General features: G+C 40.1%; 1 protein-coding gene and 1 long non-coding RNA gene across 3 annotated transcripts in view; one reads left to right on the top strand and one right to left on the bottom strand.

Annotated features, from left to right (window-relative positions):
* Positions 1–16,354, bottom strand: part of SPATS2L (spermatogenesis associated serine rich 2 like) — a 116,514-nt gene extending 100,160 nt beyond the window's left edge. Inside the window, exon 1 of the mRNA XM_069022113.1 lies at positions 16,333–16,354. The gene's annotated coding sequence lies outside the window, so the exon portion shown is untranslated. The remainder of the gene's footprint in view (positions 1–16,332) is intronic.
* LOC138113609 (uncharacterized) lies at positions 14,095–16,313 on the top strand. 2 transcript variants are annotated; one of them, XR_011152285.1, is made up of 4 exons: positions 14,095–14,181; positions 14,357–14,454; positions 14,573–14,595; positions 15,107–16,313. It is a non-coding gene; the product is annotated as an uncharacterized lncRNA (long non-coding RNA). The 2 variants fall into 2 exon arrangements; XR_011152286.1 differs by lacking the exon at positions 14,573–14,595.
* Positions 16,355–17,183: the final 829 nt, after the last annotated feature.

The following is a 17,183-nucleotide window of genomic DNA, read 5'->3' as shown; positions in this document are numbered from 1 at the left end:
ACTTGCATTATGCCACTTGTGACAGTATGAGCTGATTAGCTTGTAAAGCACTGATTAGTTTGGGGCTACCTTAGGAGAAAGCTATGAATTATAATGAAATTCACAGATAAGGCTGGAGAGGTACTTATGATATGAACCAAATGAATTTTATATATAAATCGAAATGAGAGTATTTCATAATTGCAGCCTATTATAAATGGAAGAAACTATACCATATGACAGATTATGCTACTCTCATATCCAAACAAGTAGTATCACTTCACAACCAGTATATCTTTCTGTTTTCTGGGACAGCAGCTTTGTGTCCCAAAGCATCCCTTCCTCCTCCCACACGCTCCAGCTCCCAGCGATGAGTTCACTCCATACCTGGCTGATGGGAGAACACCCACTGGTTCCACCATAAACATTTTGGTGCAACCAGTGGGCTACTTTGTGGCATGTCAACACAGATCAAACTCCAACTAGAACATTTTGCATTTCATAGCTGACTGCTCTGCTCACTGAACCACTGGTGCTCTCAGGCCAGGGCACAATGGGTGGGCTCGCCATAGCTCAGTGGGATATCTTCTGCATGTCCTACTGGGTAATAAGATTTTGGAACAGAAAACAGAGTCATAGCTTTTAGTGCCTTTTCAGCACATATAAGTAGGAGAATTCAATTCTCAGCACTTTTCAGAATTGCCCAAATATGAATACCATAATCTATTGCTAAGCATCCATTCTAGAAAACAATAATCTATTTTTTTCCAGTTAAGCTGAAGTTAATTTTACAGGATGTGATCCAACAGGTTTTTCATGAGTCTACTCCCCTTAATAAATTGAATAAATTGCTGTACATGCTTTTGTTGTTAGCATCATGGTAAGACAATGCAGTGTCTTCTGAGAGGAGGTATCAGCTTGTGCAAAAGAATGCAGATGCACTGATGGTTTTGGCAGCTGAATAACTGACTGTCATCCACCAAAACTGTTCCAAAGGTCACAGACACACACATCCAGAAGAGCATCAAACAGTGCTCACAGTTTGTTTCAAGCTGGATTCCTCAGAGCTGCTAAACTCAGGACAATCCCCATCGTATCACACAGCACAGACCATTGTGAATCTACTGACTGCACACACGTACGGCATAGCCTGGGTGACATTACTACTAAATCAGTCTTTCCACTGGGCCTATGATTTGATTACAAACTGCAGTTGAAAAATGTGTCACGAGGTGGTGGGTTTACACTTACACAAATCAGATTTGTTTAAACAGCCTTTTCCAACTATAGTGTACAATGTGGAATAAGAGTGTTACACTTCTGAAGTGCTCTTCATCCACTATTTATTATTTTTCACTAAAAGCATTTCTGGAAATTTCTTTCAATTTGACAGCAGATCAATTATCTTTAAAATTGCTTTACTTTCTAAGCATGTGAATGGCGTTCAGTGATTTCAAATGTTTATGCAGCATTGTATATTCAGAAATCAATGTGTAATCTGAGGTTCTTACTTCCCCCATGTACAACGATGAAGTCAGTTTTCAGTTTTGTTGGAAAAATCTACTGCTCCATTAGAAAGTCAGTAAGAAAATGAGTATGTTGATAATCAGAAAATGAACACATTGATAATTGATAAATTTCATTTTGTTATTTTAGGCTTGATACAAATCATGCAATTGAATTCGGTCGACTTTGGCTGACACCATAAGCTTTGTTTGGTTTTCTACTTTAAGTTACACAGAATCTTTTGCATTTTTTAATGTGATTAAGCATATAACATAGAGGAACTAAAGGATTAATTTTTCAGTATGATATTGCATACAGTTGTGAAGGAGATTTTATAGAATAATAAAATCACATGATAACTAGTTGGGTATAAGAAGTCAGTCTCCCTCTGTCAGCACAATTATTCCTGTTTCAAATCAGAAATTCTTTCTATATTCTTATAAGCTCAAATGGATTCCTACTAAATGCCTGCCTTTTTATTTCCCTAAATGGACACATATTTTTCTTGTTACACTCCCTGTCATAATACTCATAGCAGAGTAAGGAAAGTGGTGTTGCTTGTGTGTTATTTTTTTTTTTACTAAGTATTTTGTCCTCTCTGAAATCCCTGAAGAAACAGCAAAAGAACACATCTACCAAGAACAGCAACCAGAGGAGAAAAGCCTTGAGCTCAGAAAAAGAATGGTTCAGGCTCAATGGGCCTAATTTTTCAGTGAATTTTCTTACGGCCAGGGAGATAACCAAGAGCTCTGAAGTAGCCTCAACCTGTATTATTTAGTCAGAAGGAATTCTGTGTGGTGGACAACTTAAAGTAAACACACCAGAGGAAAGCACAGTGCATAAATCAGAAGAAGGACAAAACAATCAACAATCTTACAGAGTTCAACAGCACAGATCATCATCAGCAGCTATGGTAGAAACTATTCTTGAAATTCAGTATTTTGGGCCTTGGTGTGTAGAAGAGCCCTTTGTCATTCAGCGAGTTTTGAGAGTTATCTGAAGGACACATTCTTCTCTGCTATTTTTAAGAATCCTATGCTAGTTACACATCCTGTTCTCAGGTCTTCAGAAAAAGCAAAGATAGTCTTAGGTCAGTGAGTTAACACCTGTCCTGCAAAGACAGTGCACATCACCAAGCAATCTTCTTTGCATAGTTCCCAGTTCAACAACAGACTCCTCTGTATTTATCATTAAATGACATTGTCATTCGAAGCAAGAATTCTTAAGCCTTTATCTGTTACTCCAACTGGATTTTAACTGACCGTCCTCTATCCTTGCACATCATTTCACTATCAACAGCACAACCCTTCAATCTAAAGGAAGAGGAATACTCAGAGGATATAAATGTGTTAAATTCCCTTCAGCACATTTCATTAACGCGCTCATTTGCTTGTCTACCACATAATCCTTGGTTGGGGAAACAGGCACAAATGCAGCCCCATAGCTTCAAAGCACACATTAAGCCATCTAAGTAAACACAGATACAATAAGATAAACATTTAGCAGGAAATGCACATTACTGCCAGGGTACATGGTCCTAGTGAAGATAATTTTTTGCATACTTCTATGGTCACTGATATGTTGCATATACACTTGCAACAGCATCCACGTACTTAGCATATCTCAACACACGTATATGTCTTGGGAAAACAGAAACAGAAAATTAATTACTAACCTGTACTATGCCTCCCATTTGCTCCTGTAACCTTCTTTCCTTATTCTTTAACAAAGCAAAACCAAGAAGAGTTCACACAACAATACTATGATGTAAGCAGCAAGGTCTGTGTGTGCCGACCATTTGTGAATTACCAGAAGAGCAATCAGACATTTCAGAAGCTTTCACAAGAATCTCATGGATCCTGGGGTTGCATGGTTTATGTCCCCTGAGCATTACATAATGCATGGAATAAACCACAGCTGGGGTACAGGTCAGCCTCTGATAAATCAACACCAAATTTTGCTGAATGTATCCAAACATCATGGTGAGGTATCTTTCTCCCTGTTACTTGCCACATTTAACCTGTGTTACTCCTTTACTACTCCTTTACTGCATTTTGTGGCTTATTCTCCTGCACATCTCTGCTCAGTGTTTTATCCATAACCCAATGTTTTTCTGCACACCCTCTCATGTTCTGTAATTTAAACTAAAAGCTGTAGCAATCACTCTAGCAAATTTTTACAGGGAAAAAAAACTTCTGTCAGGTCCCTGGAACACTAGCCAAATTACTTGACAGTCCTGGAGTGAGAGCAGGATAGCTGGAAATGTCATGTGCTCCTTGGCCATTGGAACAAGGGTGTCATAACTGGGCCTCAGAAATCATTTACTGGTGTGATTCACTCTAATTTGAAATCCATGCCTCCTTTGGCAGGAAGATACAAAGCCCATTCAGCTAAGTACTGAGGTTATCTTGAGGACTATAGACTTCTTAGCAAGAAGACCATCAAGAGTCTGTGACCTATTTTCTTCAGAAATCACCAGCCAAGCAGGATTTTACAAAGCCATTCCCACCCTGTTCAGAAACATGGATGCTAGATATGCTTCAGTTACACTGTACCAGGGGATCTCACATCAGTAGTACTGTCTTTCCAAATGTTTACAACAGGGTTTCAATTTCATCTGTTAGTCGTGTCCTGACTGGGCAGAAACTTCAAACAAATTACCCATTTATTTGCTGGACAGTACTCACAATACTTTGTAAAAAAATTGAAACAAAAATCTCAGCTTTTTTTCCTCCTTTTCCCTTGCACACTCAGCTTTTGAAGCTAAGTGTGCTGGTCTGTTTTCACTTACTTTTACAAAAGCATTGTACACAGTACAATATCAGACCAGTTATGGTTTATATATGTGAACATATGTGGCTACATTCTTTCTCTTTAAGTAAACAGTGAGCAGCAGAGTAGTGTGCAACCTTTTGGAAAAAAACGTCACCATTGGAAAAAATTACTTTGTAGATGGCTTCATGCAATTGTGGCTACAATTCATTATGTCAAAGATGGGAAATAAAGAAAAGAGCACAGCAGTCCATCAGACCCTGCTGAGGCAAACACATGAGAATCATTACACGTACATATACACTCCTAAAATAACCTCAGAGCCTAGCTTCTGGGTGGGGAGGTGGTAAATTCAAATTAAGGCTGAATCCCTGGACAAAGTCCATCTCTGATGTAACTCACTGGGGGCCCCTGAAAACATCAGAGCCAACTAAGCAGAGCAGTCTGACAGCACAGATGGAAGATGCTGTTCTGCAGGCAGATGCAGACAGTGCTAAGCAATGTCACCCCTGCCTATGGCTGAACGGATGCCAGCACTGAAATGAAGACAGGCTTTTGAGTACCTGTACTTTGAAAAATTGTTCCCTATCTTCCATCTCTGCAACATATTAGAGCTCTGAATAAGCAATAGCTGCACACAGTAGCTTGCAGACTCAAATCCAAATTTCCTTCTTGAGAAGGTGAACACTTTTCTTAGTTAAATCTTTAGCAGACTGCTGTCTTGCCTGGAGTTACAATTACACCCATCAATATGAAAGAAGATATTAATCAAATGTTAATTCCACCATTTTGTCTCAATGCCCACCAAAGAAAGGAGCATTATAATGCTTTTGGGGGGGGGGGGGGGGGGGGGAGTTTTTGTGGTTATGAAGAAGCTTCAGGAAGATTCCATACCTTCTAGCATAACCCTTGTTCTCTGTATACTCCACAGCAATATCAAACACATGGGAGCACTTGTAATAGCGAAGTTATCTGGGCATACATTCAGTAACACCTCCACACCTAGGAGATCTTTGGAACACCTTGTATCCAGGAGAGAACTAAGATGTCAAAAAGAGTGTGATGGACAGATTAAGCCTGAGGACAGTTTAACTAGCACAGGAAGGCTCAACAAAGTTATCCGAATCCCAGATGCTGGCCAAAGTATTCGCGATTGTAGAAATTTCCAGATCACTGAAATGTACATTTTTGATCAGACAATACCTGTAAGTAAAGCAATTCCTATTTGCTGCTGCCAAATAGGAACAGGTAAGGACTAGCAAATGTGACACAGCTGACACACTGCAGAGACACTGTCATCACGACTGCCAATAATGGCAGCCCCACCCAGACCTCTAGTTTTTATCGTGTCAGGTGCAGCACTTTCAAGGGCGATAGGCAAGCAGAAAAAAGCATGAGAAGAAAATATAAGAGAGACCTAAAGTGATTTGCCTTCAGTTTGGCATTAAATGATAGATATGGGAATAGGACCTAGATGTCTGGCCTCTCAGAATTCTGTCCTCTCCAGCCTGCCTTTTTGTTTTCTTGAAGTAGGTTGTGGAAATTTTTTTCCTCTCTTCCATATATTTCTAAAATGGAATAAAACCAGAGAGTCAACATGTAAAATTCCCAAGATATCATTCCTGAAGTGAAGGACACTAAGTCCTTGCCAATGGTCTAGCTGCCTACACAAGGAAGTTGGAAATAAATTGAGAATGATTTTTCAAATTCCCTTTCAAACTACAGAGAAGTAAACTTATTTCCCATCCCATTCCATCTCCACCCTCCTCAACATACAAAATATATGCCCTTCTGGTGAAGAAGCCAATTGAAAAAGCCACCCTTCAGCTTGCATTACTTATTTTCCTGCACAGAAAAATTAGGAGATTTAAATTAAGCTGACAGTAATAAAGAAAGCTGTTGGAAATTTTACCAGGATGTGTAAGTCAGACAGGTAATGCCACATCCAAAGGTTCTCATATTTTATTGGTGATAAAAGTAACACGCCCCAAGCCCAGCATGGAAAGTCAGATGACTGGAGACAGTTTTCAGCCAGTTGACACTCTCATCCAAGGAAAACACTTTGATTGGGAAAGCAGCTGCTAACATGGATTTTCGTGGTGTCTGTTGTACCAAGAACAATGTCAGCCAGGAGTGAAAGGACTACCTTGGAAGCAAAATTATACACCTTTTTCTTTTCCCTCCATGCTTTCCTTGCAAATGTGGAGTCACAGGAGACACCCCCAGCTGTGGCAATTACACTGCAGAGGCCAGTTCCTGGGATTGCTCCAGAACTGCTGCAGCTCAGTGCATGGTCAGTTGTGGCAAGTCCTTGCTCTTCTCTTCCAGGGAAAGGAAATGGTCTTGCCATTGCTTTGCTAGGGCCCAGACTTCTTGTCTGACAGCTACTTAGTGTTTGGAGGGATGTTAGTTTTATCAGCGGGCTCTGCAGAGAAGCTAGGTGGGTGATAATGGCCAACAAAATGCCAGTGTGGGTAGATGGTTATGCTGCCTGTCTGCTGAGTTGTTTAATATTGTTTCACCTGTAAACAAACAAGATCTACAGCAACAAAAAACATACAGAGAAATTTCCTTATCCTATACAATCTCACCCAGATGGCTATATGATGCCATTTTAAAGAGCTGGTACACAAATTCTCTGCACCTCACATGAGAAGATTTGAAAGACTAACATACAAAAAAAATTAAAATGAAACCTATAACCATTCCATAAAATAAGCAAATAAATAGAAACTTGACATCTGCTAACTATTGTCACTCACAGTTGCTAATTTTGAATTTGGCAGAAATTCCATTTGCAGCAGTATTTTTCTGTATTTGTACAGTCTTACTCAACTCTGAAGCCAAATAACTCGTTTCGGTCAGAAATGCTGCACAGTGTGGGGCCTGTTGTCTCTATGTGCAGTGTTTGTACCTTTCTGTTTCCTACTGAAGATTTGCTGTCTCAAAGCAGTTCTGGGTCTGGAGCTGCAGCAAGTAAACTTTATCCAGAGGGCTAAAACCCATCTGAGCTCTTTCACTGAGCAGCCAGTGTCAGCTGCAGTTGCCCATCCTGGCTTGGCTGCCTATTCTTGCAGAGTATCATTGCAGCAAGACAAACAGCCATGGCTACTGCTTCCTGCCAGCATTTAAAGAACAAACCCAAGTTCAACTTAGTTTTTGCTGGATGACTTTCATGATCTGTCAGTTTCTTCACTACCAACACTTCATAAGGTGAAATTCACTCTGCGTTTCTAGTTATTTACTTGGCTGTTAAAAATCAGACACTTTTTACATGTGCAAGTAGCTGATACTCTTTCCAAAAATCACTGATCTCTCAGACTAGGCAGATATCTGATATCCCCATTCATAGAGATTTTCTATGAACAGTGAATAATGGGTGAGGCATTTGACTCTGCATCTTTTTCTTTTCACCTGTGATTGGAATTGCTCTTGGCAGAATCCCTTAAGTAATGTGAATGTGTCAGATATTAAAAGCTAAAATAAAAATCAGTGGAGCCTTCAAATAAATTACAAGCACATTAAATACAGTGCTGGCAACTCTAAAGGTCAGACTCTGCTTTTGTGAAAATTTTTCAATGCAAGAGGAGCTGCATATATAAACACTGTTTTCTACCGAATGCTTTTAATTTCCAGGCACAGAAATCCTTTCTGACCCATGCAGCTCAACACCTTAAAACACGGCAGAAGAAATATCACAAATATAAATTAAATAACAAATCATTTAACTGGCATTTGCCAGAAGGTAATCTTCCTGCTAAAGAAAAGTTTCACCCTTTGGACAGGACCATATTAGCAATCACTAAAATCCTAAGACAAGAACACAAAACAACTCTCCACTTTGCTAGTCATCAGACAATAGTTTCAAAACTGTCAACAGTCAGAATTTTGAGTAGATAAAGATTCATGTAAGTACTCATGGGATTTTCCAAAAACACAAACAAACTCAATTCTCATGGAAGTTAACTGGCAGTAAGCACTAAATGAGATTTTCTAATGCAATGAGGGATTTACCCACCATTTCTAAGTGCCTGGATAGCTTTCAAACCTAAACAAAGTCCCTTGTGAAACAGTTTTCCAGAAGTGACTCTGGGTTAGCTGTGAACTCCAGTTCAGTTACAGTGCACTGTGCAAACTGAAGTTATTCCCCACAGAACAGGAACTGATGGAAACTCTTCACAGTGGGATTTGTACCTGTTGGGCTGATGACACACCCCTGAACCAGATCCTTAGCTGATGTAAATCTGCACCCATCAGACCTTTCAAAGGTGTGTCTTTATATGGTTTAATCTAAAAGTTTAGAACCTAAAAGGCACAGAATTTGGAATCCACTAATAAATCCACACGCCACGATTTGGAATCCACACTAATAAAATTTTATGTAAATGTCAGGCTTGAGGAATCCATGTTGCTATTAGTAGCCACTGACGGAGAAACTGGAAACTGATGTTCCTTTCAGTGTTCACCTAGCAGCAACTTCTGCTGCAAATTAGTCCTCAAGCTTGAGATTACCAAAGCACTTAGTTTTGAATTGATTTGTAAGCTTGTGTGTATTGTCCACACACTAAAAAATAGCACAAGCTTACGTATTCTTGCACATAAAGAACATGTATACATGTTTCTAAGGAAAAGTTGCAGGGAGAAGATGGCAAGCCTTTGTTTTGTGACTAATTTATCAGTTCCTGGCTTATGCACATTGCTACGCATTTCTTAGCAGAAAGCATCTTAGTGGGGGCGGGGGGAGGTTGCTCATATATGTGGAAGTATTCCCTATACAGGAGATGCCAGCCACCGGTCATCTAAACAACACCTTTGTAGAAGTGGAGAGGAATTCTTTCCATAGATATATTTCTTCCCCTCCACCCTAAACTGAACTCCCTTAGGCCCTTTTTGTACAGCAACTACATGCAACATATATCAAACGTTCCAGGTGCCTGAATTAAATATAGAATGTAAAGCTCATCCTGAAACTTCCTCACATGAAGAAACGCCGAGGAGGCATACACAATGCCCAGCCCTGCTTCATGCTGCAGCCACTCAATGTTCCTCTGAGGGACACAAGCATGAGGCCGGTGTACCCTCCAATCACCCAGTGAAGCCTTTTCCCTGGTTTGACCAAGGCCCAGTTCCTGCTCAAATGAATGGGAATGCTTTATAACTATTAATAGGAGTGAGCTCTGTATTACAATAGCACCTCTGAGGACACACTGTACCCGGTGCTACACACATCACAAGTAGGAAGGAGACAGCTCTGCCTGGAAGAATAGATGATCCTTACAGAACAACCAAACCAACAAATCTAGGTAAATGACCAGCCTTTTGAACAGATGTACTCAAGACACAAAATGATCAAGTAAAAGGAGACCAAAATCACACAGGAAGGCTCATCAAGTCCAGAACTGGCTATTCCTTGCCAAGAATACGCACATCACCACTGCACAAGCTGAACAATTACTTTTACTGCTTGACTGTGTAGAAAATGCTCTAATACATTCACCTCAGATGATGTCCCAAAAGGTGCTTCTCTGTTTGCTCAGACAGTAGTCTTCCACTAATTAAAATTAACATTGCAGTACCAGTCTAGAAATTAAAGTAATTATAGAAATAAGTTAATAAATTAGATCACAACCATGTTATAATCTTCGAAAAATATTTTTTAAAAAGAATGAATTACCAAACAGAGTAATTGAACACAAAAACCCTCTTTCCAGTGCAAGTGTACACCAATTGCTCCAAATCCTTTTCAACTATGTGCAACAGGGGCCTCCTCCTTCAATCACAGACATCCCAGCTCCCAGAGTTTAATTGAGCCACAGGGAAGCTAGATGTCCTGGACAAGCTGAAATGACCATGTTAGTCCGAATCCGGGACATTCTCAGCCAAGTTTTGATTCTTAAGATCACAAAATAACTAAAACTTTTCTTTCCCCAAGCATGCTGCCGTTACAAGGTTTTGAGTCAGCAGGAACACATGCATATTTTTCAGAGAGTAATTTTTCCAGTGACTTAATGTCTGAATGAATTTATCATGAGACATGGAAGTGTCATTAACATTCGCCCCAAGCAAAAGAGTAGCTTTGAGTGTGTCCACACACATTTGCGTCATTCCAGCCACGGTTCACTACCTTAAATACTCATTCCACCAGACTGTTTGGTCCTGGTAAACACAGGACAAGTTTTCCTGGCTCCTGTACTTACTAAACCAAAGGAACATTTTGCAGACAAGTGTGTAGCTGGTGTATTTCAGAACCCCAGAAAGCATTCATAGGCTATCTCTGAAAAAAATCTCTTTCATACAAGATCACAAACCTGGCTGGCACAGTAAGGAAGAGAACTTTGGACTCTATAGAGCCTTTCAATAAACCAGAAAAATATTTTGAAGATGGAAAGAGTAAATGTACAAGAGCTTCCCAAAGATGAAAGGAAGCTATGCAGAAGATGATTTGAAATGAAATTCTCCTTCCTACGAATACCTAACATCTATGCCTTACTTACAAGGGACTGCTGCATTTTTCCAAACAAAAAATGCACGACTGAGACATTTTTGTGAAGCCAAGTTTGTCAATTTTTCCCACAGGCCAGGATAATTTTGTTCCCATCCAACTGCAGCCAGAGATCTGTTCTGCATCAAGTGCAGATCCTCCCAGAACCTTCCCAGCGTTTTCCCCCCAAATGTCAATAGCATGCAAATGAATTCCACATGCAAATGAGCAGCTCAGTGAATATGACAAAACTGTCCTGTTATTCCAGTTCTGTGACTCAAGAAAAACCAGGCAGCTACACTACCTATGTTACCTTTTATCCAAAACCTCTGTTAAGCACATAGTGGCCAGATTCAGAATAACACACACATCTTCCATTGTGTCCTAGTCCATGAGCTGACTTAGTGGAGAGCTGGAATTTATTGCTCTGGTAGGTGGCAGGTAAAGGTAAATCCAGTTTCTAAAAGCAGTAAAATGTTGTATGTGTATTGATGATTCAGTTTCTTCACCCTGTGTAAGAGTCTGAATAGGCTTTGTATGAGTTTATATCAGGGTATTGGAATACAGAATCCTCCTCCCCCTACTTGCTAAGCAGTCAAGTACTGATGGTTCCAATAATCTCTACAGCCTTCCCCTACAGATCCACAGTCAGAGGCCGGGAAAGTTTTACCTCGTTGCCCCCACACCTTTCCATATCAAGGACATGCACTATGGAAGCTCTGTCACAATCCATATACAAAGCAATTCATGATAAAGCTTTAAATACTTTGTGATGTATCACATTGTGAACTAACACTGTATTGTTTAGTTGTACCAAAACTTAGGGTACATTAGAAGCAAGAAGAACAATCTCAGATCCCTCTCTTGCTCTTCCATTGATTAAATGTGAATAAAGGGGTGGTGGATGTATCAAGAGAGGACAGACCCATAATCTTCTAAAGGAAACCACTGTCAACACCAAACGATGAAAATTTTGAAAAACAGAACCACTTTGTGTAAGAGTTTTAAAAACTACTGGTAATTTATAGCTAGATTCTATTCCAGAAACTTTACAGCTCCTCCTTTACAATAAGTACACATTGTACTTTAACATAGTGGGTTTATAGCTCTTACCAGTTTAATTACATGGATTCTCAGAACTCATTTCACTAGTGGTTCATTTCACAGAGTTGTACCACAGTACACTACAAAAATTCAGATACTGTGTGGGAGATCATGCAACAAAAAAGTGTTCTCCTGTCATCAAGTCCTTGCAGGAAACTTACTGGGTCACCCATAAAACGCATCCTATATACTAACAGGGCCCTACTGATTTCAGTAGGATGTCAGATACATCTGGCAGTTCTCACAGTAAGAACATTATTACACTTAAAACTGAATCACTCTGGCCATTATAGAAATCATTCAATGCTACTGTTACCAGTACCAGCCCTTCTTTTAACTAATCTATTAAGTCCTTGCAATTAGCCATTATATAATTAATTTCAAAGAACAATTTACAAGGGCAGCATTTGCTTTCCGTCTAAATCAACAACAATTATTAAAACTTTAATAATTCTTAGATGTTAATGCCACCTGTTTAAAATAAACATCATCTGCTAGGTAACAGAGACAACAGAGTTAATTGTGTTGCTGCAGAGCTGGGGCACAAATTTAGTATTAAGGAATCTCAAGCAGCTGCAATGATCATAAGGTTCAAGAGCAATTCCTGTACTTTAAGAATGCAAAAGTTGTGCTAAGGTCTTACAGATCACTGGACTTCTGCCCATCCTTCTCATAAAAATTAGTAAAAATCCCACTGCCTATGCCAAGGTTATACTAGGAGGCAGGAACACACAGAGAAAAATGCTCGTGCAAAAAGCGTCGGTCTGATTTAATTTTTACATCAGTAAGAAAGATGTCATGGTCCCAGGTTGTATCTATGTAATACTACCCCAGAAAAAGCAAATATTAAGGCTTTATGTGATTCAGCTTGAAGAAATCCCCAGACATCATGGCCAAGGAGTTCCAGGAAAATGTAGGTATTCCTTTCACAATAACTCAGTTTATGGCTCAAAAAGCTTTTGCTTCCTTCACCTATTTTTTTTGGTAAAGGTTAAAGGTTAATTTCTACTCAAGTATAAATCCACTGCAGCCACAGTGTCTAACTGGAATCCCCTATCAGGGGCTGACTTAATAGAGAAGATTTGAGAAGGTTGTCCCTCCCCTCTCAGCTCCTGTCATATGGGGCATATATTCCTAGGACTTCTGGTGGACATGCTACAGTGACAATACACAGCTCTCCTGTTCCTGCATCCACACCAACCAATGCAGTTATCCTGGGAAAGCCACCTGCTCCACAGACCCCTGTGGGAGTGGCCCTGCCAGACAGCTATCCAGTTCCTTTTCTCCTGACAGACGCTGTTTCAGTGTATCCACAATCAACAGTCCCCTGTCTCAAGTCTCGTCAGGAGCCAAGGACGCTCCTCTTCAAAAGAACAGCTCAGCTGGTAGTAAAAGCTGTTTGATCATCAAGTTCAAGAGTGAGGCATCAATCCTAATGGCCTCAGAGACAAGTCTGAAGCACTCTGACTGCCAGGCTGCGTTGAAGCATTCAGCTCCATATGGCACAATACAGGAGCAAAGCCTCTCCCTCGGGAATATTTGGAGCCTGCTGTGGACAGAGCGCTGACGCTGCACATCAGTGAGGAGAACACACTCCAGAGCAGGGCTGAACGCACTGTGTGACCTTGGAAGAGCCTCGTGTCCCTGGGGAGATGCACAGCAGGAGCACATCTCCCACAGAGACCACAGCAGGATATATTTGGAACTATAAATACAAGCTAATGTGAAGACGTTATAATACATTTTTTATTTACAGCTGTTAGGAACTTGCTTGTATCTCTGAAATCTCTTGGGTCTGTTCTTCCACCTGCCTTGCAAAATGGCTAGGAGCACTCTCCTCAGTTACTAGAAAAACAGTAGGAGCAAGCCAGACTAAAAGAGGCTTTTGATACATACTGCTGGTTAATAATTTGCCCGTTAAATTAAACATGTAAACAAAGCTTCATAGCAGAGATGTTTGTTAGGGATTATTTATTAGCTCTTTCATGTTTCCCTTCTTAAGAGTTCTTTTATTCTCCAAAATTGTATCTCGATGCTAATTTTATTACATTCAGCTTCAGCAATATAATCTTGTAGTATAAAGCATCACCAGTGGTTATGCAAGAAAAGGAAATTAAGAGCAAGCTCAAAGGCAGATACATGTGTGTTACAAGGTTTGTCAAAAACATTCATGTCCTGACAGATGCTGTGAGTTGAGTGGTAACTACATATAGAGCTGAGATTAATCACTGGGTAAGCCTGGGTGAAGTAATCTGGTGATCCCACCTGCACATGGTCCTATTTCTATTACCACCCTAAGGAGTAGAACTGATGATGGACTTCGGCACTGTGTGGTTACTGTACTTTGATGTATCTTTATAAATCCAGTGCCTGGCTTTTAGTGGCAACTTTGCTTTTTCTGTCGCTTTATAAGACCTACACTTAGTAACTTTAGAAATACTGCAGTTAAGAAGATATAAATGTTTTGACGTAATGGTCGTGACTACAGATGAATTTATTTTTTTTTTATTTCAGTGGCTGAACTGCAAATGTGCACAAGTGAGGAAAACATTTAACAGTGGTCTGTCAAGAGGATAGCTTAAAAAATCCCTCAAGTGGTCAGGATCAAATAAGTAAGTTCTAGTTCATCAAACTTGAGAACAAAATAACACATACTTGTCATTGAAGCAGGAAGTTGGAATATGCTGTCTAAAATGTTAACTACGTATCGTTCAACCTAAAATTCTTCAGCCCACCCTAGCAAAGACTGCAAGGTAAGGTCCTTTTCAGTTATAATGCTGACTATGCCAGTATAACAGATGTTTCCTGTCCTATTGGCTCCATTAGTGCTTCACTCAGTTTTGGTTTCCAACAAATGTTGGCTAACTGATAGGTTATAATCCTTCTCATTCATGTTACTGCCTATGTATCAGGCCAGTACAGATGCCTCCAAATTAGCTCAGAGCATTAACATTCCAGACTCTTCATCTTTTGCACAAGACCCATGCATCATATTTTCTTCTGTGAGTTCTCAGAGATGATTTTAAGATGTTTTTCTGTTTAACATATCATGCCTGTATCAAGAGCTCCATACTTTCAGATCTCCAGTACTTGCTTCAATTTTTCCTATTTTCCACTTCTATTTTCCAAATAAGCTCTTGGAATTGTCACCAGGAGGGAGGATTGAGGAAAAAGTCCCATAACTAAGTGCTGAGTTCATTTTACCATATGTGAAGTTGCAACTAGAAGCCAAGGCATTTTTTTGTATCATCTAATCTATTGCAGAAGATGCCAGAAAATGGAGGAGCCAAGGACTTACCAGGTACTGGGCCAATACAAGAGTACTGAAGGCCTATCCCAGCTGCCAGCAAAAGCACTGGAGAGACTGGATCTGGGCCTAAGGTTTTTAGATCTGAAGCTGGAAGAGTTTTGCCACAAGAAGAAAAATCTGGTTCATGCTACAACATAATCAACTCTATTTCAACACAAACAGTAACTTTTAAAAATTGCTGCCATTGTATACAGCCTCTTGAGACAATTAATGTTTGGTGCCCACGGAAAAAAGCTGTGGTAAATTGAGAATATTTAACAGCATGGAATACATAGCTCTGTGTGTCTATCCATCAGATCACACAACAGACTTAAAGATGACCTTGGACATTTCTGTAGATGACTTGGATGGGTCCTCTAATTCTACAGGAAATAGAGCTTGGATACCCCCTACAACACAGATTTTTACAGGTCTTTATTCAGCAATGCTTTCTGTATCTTATTCTGTTTAATTAAGGGGACAGACAATCACAGAGCAATGGCACCAACCAGCAAGTAAAATTATACCTGTGTACATGTTCAGAGGACCCAGGCCTTATGGTACAGCTAGAAGAATTTATAACAGATTCCCATAAAAAGGGTTAGATTCTCACATAGCAAAAACTGGTGCAGCTCTTTATTAGGAGAGCTCACAAGGACTTCCTTTATGCTTCAACTCTCTCTAGGTAATTGTGGTGGTTACAGACATTTAAGGTGACTTACAAGGATATCAAAAGGAGTCAATCAACTCTGATTTTATGGCATTTTTATGGATTTTTTTTGGCAGTTTAGGGGAATATGACAAGGTTGCAGCCCTCTGCAATAAATAATTAAACTCGATCCTTGCCAAATGCAAGATAATTTAAATGAAAAAAATATTCTAGGGAAGTATTTTTCAGACACTTCCCATTGTCACCTTTGACTAGAACAGACAAAAGAATGACTTCCAAGTCCTTCATTGCAATACTTAAGACATGATTACTGAAAAGCTCTAGTCCAATGTTCAGAAAACTACAAACCACAACTCACCCTTTTTTGTCAAGCCTTTGTATGTGGGACATACATGTGCCTCGTACACAGGAAAACTACAGATCTTGCAGCAAAGATGAGGCACACATTTATTTTGATTAGATCCAATTAAATTGGTCACAAAATACTGTTGCCAACACAATGGAATGAAGTGCAAGAGCAGGATTTGTTACCTCTGTGTTGAGATTATCCAATCCAACCTCCTGTGGCCTCTGTGAAGGTACTTGTCAGGGGCTGGTGCTAATCAGCTCCTTATCTGCTCAACTAGTTGGACAGACTTTCACTTTGGCTTCTACTGTAAATGTAGAGGTTTCAGGCAGCTGCTCCATCATTTGCACTACAGATACCTGCTGTCACCCACAATGCTCCCATCACACCCACAGTCTACTCCCACTGGCTACCAAGTTGCTGATGTGAATGTGAGAGGCACAGAAACAAAGGTAAATTAGAACTATTTGCAGATACAACATCCCTAGAACCTGCCCAGCCTCTACTGCGTCATGTAGAGATCCTCTCCTCTTCCTCTTTTCCTACTCAAAATTTTTTTCCTAAGTAGGTGCCCAAAGAGCCCATCTGCAGGTTTGTGCCAGGCACATCCTGCTCTGCGTGCACTGTACCAGCTCTGGGCAGGTTCAGTAAGCTCTGGGCAGATGCTCAGGCAATGATGATCCTTGTGGGTTTTCAGGTGTCTCTGCACCTTGATGTCAGAAATCCCTTGTCATGAACCAGCTGGTAGAAAAAACACGGACAACACAGATGATCCACATCAGCATTGGAAGAGAGCATTTCATCCCCAGCTGATTGCAGAGCATGTGAACAGCTTCCATTTCTCATTTTAAACTGCCACAGGTGGTAATTTTACCCCCAAGGTAAAGACGGAGAGGTCTCAAGACTCTCTGGTACCAGTATATGTCTCTTTACCTCAAATTTCACTTGGTCATGCATATAGACAATGTCAAATTGCCTCCTGTCTTTGACAAACAATTCAGTTATTGCATACTGAGTCAGATGACACAGCAGTGTC

Source organism: Aphelocoma coerulescens, chromosome 7 (assembly GCF_041296385.1).
Source record: "Aphelocoma coerulescens isolate FSJ_1873_10779 chromosome 7, UR_Acoe_1.0, whole genome shotgun sequence".
In the NCBI taxonomy this organism is placed as follows: Eukaryota; Metazoa; Chordata; class Aves; order Passeriformes; family Corvidae; genus Aphelocoma; species Aphelocoma coerulescens.
The sequence above is the reverse complement of the archived record's forward strand: the minus strand, read 5'-3'. Positions and strand labels throughout refer to the sequence as shown.